This window comes from Marmota marmota, unplaced genomic scaffold (assembly GCF_001458135.2).
Source record: "Marmota marmota marmota unplaced genomic scaffold, marMar, whole genome shotgun sequence".
In the NCBI taxonomy this organism is placed as follows: Eukaryota; Metazoa; Chordata; class Mammalia; order Rodentia; family Sciuridae; genus Marmota; species Marmota marmota.
The window spans coordinates 37290100-37294250 of record NW_025999853.1 but is presented as its reverse complement, the minus strand read 5'-3'; the positions used below and the strand labels follow the sequence as shown (position 1 = coordinate 37294250).

Sequence of the window (4151 nt, the reverse complement as noted above, 5' to 3'; positions counted from 1 at the left end):
GGATGGAACCCGGGCCCATGCCAGACGAGCGTGCTACCACTTGAGCCACATCCCCAGCCCCAAGTATCCGACTTTTAATCACTCCATTTCATGGCTTCAAATCACTAGTAATTACATTTTCAAATTATTAATAGCTAGATTAGGTGTTCAATAAAGCATATTCATATGTACGCGTACTCACATATATATGTGTATACAGAGGCAGTCTTTTAATACACAGCCTTAAGAAGAAGAGAAAGCAGAAGCAGCAGTAAGAAGAAAGGGTTGGGGGAGGATTTTTTCCTGAAATAAAAACCACAGTGAAGCAGAAAGTTTAATGAAAGGAATGATAAGAGAACATTTTCTACTGGTTACACCAACACCATTTGGAGTTAAATTTATACATCTGTTGGTATATCAAAAAACCTTGTATTCAAAAACATGATAAGGTTATCTTTGATTTCAGAATATGCTATTTTTCATGCTATTTCCTGATTTTGCCTTCAATGACAAATTTAAATTGGATTATAGTGATATTTTGGGGAGAAAATGATTTTATAAAAGAAACCACCAAGAAAAGCAGAAATTTTGTTTACTTCAAATTAACTGTGCTTTACATTAATAAACTCTATTAAATAGAGAACATTTTTTTACATTATGAAACTACACAATTTCAAAACACATACAGAGGCTTTCTTTTTTTTTTTTTTTAGTATTTCATTTATTTATTTTTATGTGGTGCTGAGGCTGGAACCCAGCGCCTTGCAAGTGCTAGGCGAGCGCTCTACCGCTGAGCCACAACCGCAGCCCCTACAGAGGCTTTCTTTTAAACCCAAAATGCACAATAATTCTAAAAACTGAATTTATGGATACAAAGGAATAAAGGGAGACTACTGTATTGCAAAAAAAAAAAAAAAAAAAAAAAAGGTTTAATTTCACTTTCAGAGACAACTACTTTTCTGGAAAGCAGATGTCACTCCCTAAAGTTTCCACTAAAGCCATCATCATTTCAAAAGGTCTTGGTGATGACCCAGATGGTTACCCAGGCTTATAAGGACAATGGGGAGTGGCAGCTAAATAAAGTGCCATAATCCTAATTGGCTTGAGTAAATTCATACAGCAGTGCTTTAAAAACCAGCTCTGCATTTTTACTTTATACCACCGGTTAAAAAAAAAAAAAAGACGGAGGAGTGATTAGACACCAATGGTTTCGGCAGAAGACAACTCACTTCTCAGGAACTGACGGTGACGGGCTGTCGGTATCTGGAGGTGAGTGCACGAGCACCGGAGGCTGAGGGGCTGGGGAAGGAAACGGGACCGCCATCAGATTTGCTCCAAGAGGTGCGAGGGCGCCGGTCTCGAAGAGGACGTGGGGGGGCGGGGAACAGCACACAAACACAAACACGCTCAGCGTCCCCCAGGTGGGCGGACCGACGCCACCTCACTATTCCCCGCCCCTGGACCCCGCGGCCCCCCTCGGACCCAAGGCCGGAACCCAGTGCGAAGCAACCTGGCTTTAGGAGCAAGGCAGCTGCCGCAGAGGCTCCGCTCACTGTAACGGCCGCGGAGCGACAAGCCTTTCAGTCAGTAGATAGGAGACACCGTAGAGTCTCGATGTGGGCGGTGGGGGAGTGAAGCATTTCTCCTCTTCCTCTCGCAAGCGCGCGGGAAGCAGCTTACCCACCCCCAACCCTGTCGCAGCTCCCACCTTCCGCCTCCGCCGCCTTGATGGAAGTNGTCGCTGTACTCGGGCCGCTGCAGCGCCGGCTCCAGATCCTAGGCCCAGTCCTGTCCGCGGGCGGCCGGGCTTTTCCCGGACTCCACTCCCCCGGGCTCCCGCCAGCGCGGAGGAGCGGCTGCCGCCGCGCTGCTTCCTGGGGTGAAAAGAGAAGGTGGCAGCGCCGGCAGCCGAGGAGCCCCGGTCCGCTTTGGTCGGCTTTGCCACCTTCCCAGCAGCTGCTGGTCCCTGGTTCTTCACATTCTCTCAATTCACGCACATCATCCTCCACTTGTGTGTTTTTGTTTGTGTATGTAAGTGTAAGATGGGGGACACTGGTTAACGGGCCTCAGGAGCTTCCAGGCCCTGGGCTACCGAAGGCCGTGCATGGTGGAGGCAGGAGGAGTGCAACTGTGATGCTGCTTCTGCCACCGCACCTGGAGGTTGAAGCTTCCGTGGTGTAGTAGAGACCGAGTCCTGACGGTCCTGGGGAGGCGGAGGAACCCGAGACGCTGTTTTTGTTTGTGAAGTTGCAAGCCCTAATGTTTTTACTTCCGCCGGGGCCTCTCCACTTTTTGCTTTTAGGTCTTAAACTTTAAAGTTTCATGGAAGAAATGAATCGCATTAAGAGAAGCCCTTCCTAATTCTTAGTTGAGGTACTGTTGTATGTCTAGAAAAAGCTTCTGACTCTTGGTAACTATGGCCCTTAGCGAAAACGAATAAGTTTTTTTTGTAAAAGCATTTTTAAAATTTGCATTTATTCTGGGCGCTGTGAGTACGCTATCGTCCCCACAAAAGTCTTACATACGGGTACCACTGACTTCGGAAGGCACCTTAACATCAACTTCCTGCTAGTCCTAGTAGGCAGCTTCACTTTTCAACATCCAAAGACCACAAGTGCACCATATTTTCTTTCATTTTCGTAAAACTCTTGGTCAGAGGATCTTACTCCTTTATTTATTGTCTGGACAGTTCTTAATAATTAAGTACTCTGATAACATTTTTGGCATAATAGTTGAAAGTACTGTACTGATCACATGGAAAGCCATACTTGAATTTAAATGTTAAAAGTGGAACACATTTCCTGTCATGCTTGATAGTAAGAATTTTTAGAGCTCAAGAATCATAGGTGCCATTGTCCATTTGCTTGAAATAACATAAGTGGAGATTATTAATAAAGAATGGACTGGGGGGCATAGAAATTTAAAAGTATCTATTTACATACCCAGCTTTACATTGAGTTTGTGAATACTAGGTATATTTGACAGCAGTTCTTTGCCAAATGTCAGTAAGTTGATATCTTACAATTTGGGGAGGTAACTTTATCCCAGGTTTAAAGGGCTTATTAAGAATCTCAGTAGACTGAAATGATTAAATGTACATTCAAATGCATGTCCATCTACATTCAGGTCTTGTTTCATTGAAATGTTTCTTAAATGAACTAGAAGACCGAGATCCTTAGTAAACCCTGTATATTACATTACTCTTTTGTTTGTAGTTGTTTTGTAATATTAAATCTAAAGGAAAAGAAATACAAAATAAACTGAAAAAAGAAAAAATTCCTCTAAAATTCCTTCTACTCTATCCACTTCTTTTCTTGACTTTGCAAGACCTCACTTAATTTAAAATAGTACTTCCCCCCTTTTATCTAAAGATTTGGATTGTAGGGCTTCCTGCTAATACCTTGAGTGGAAAAATGAGGGCAAAGTGCATGTTTGAATGATTTATACCATCTTCATTTGAGAAGTACCTGATCTTAAATATAAAATAAAGAATTCCAAATGATATACCTCCCTAAAAGAACTAATTCTTTTTTTTTTTTTTTTTTGGTTTATTATTTTGGATGTTTAATTTACTTTTTGTTTTTTCAGAGGTTCTTTATAGTTAAAACGTGAAAGTTCTCTTTATTCAAAAATTAGTAAGTACTTCAGATTTATGAGTAGATTTCATTGGGAATAGTTCCAACCCAGTACTTTTGGTTTTTGTCTCTTTAGTAGATACTGGTGTTAAAAGTACTTAAACTATGAAAAATACCACTAAAGAATTTTTCACATCCCACGAGAAGTTATAGTTTTACCTTTTTTAGAGACAAATTGGCTTTATAAAATTGTCTGATAATGCGGAAGAGTTTTAAAAAGTACTTCATATGTAAATATTGTGAGTAGACATTCATAAGCTAGTAAATGTAATTTTAGTTTACAATTTAATTTTTTGCCCTTTAAAAGAGATGTTCAGTGATAATAATATTTTTTTAACTAAAGTTTTTGTTAAGATCACATATTTAAAAATAAATTCTGGATCTTATATGCTTCTTTAAATAAACATTTGAGGACAACTTAATGTGAATAGTGATACAGTCTGTGGAAAAGATACTTTTAAATATTTACAGTTTTATTTGTTACCTGGGCCCCTAGTGGACTTATTAAAACAAAGAAGCAGAAGAAGTTACCAGATA

The 4151-nt window shown here is 40.5% G+C and overlaps 1 long non-coding RNA gene across 1 annotated transcript; it reads right to left on the bottom strand.

Moving 5' to 3' along the window:
- Nucleotides 1-300: 300 nt before the first annotated feature.
- On the bottom strand, nt 301-1681 carry LOC125617426. Its single transcript, XR_007348411.1, has 2 exons — nt 1490-1681; nt 301-1278 (listed from the first exon to the last, which is right to left on the bottom strand). It is a non-coding gene; the product is annotated as an uncharacterized LOC125617426 (long non-coding RNA).
- Nucleotides 1682-4151: the final 2470 nt, after the last annotated feature.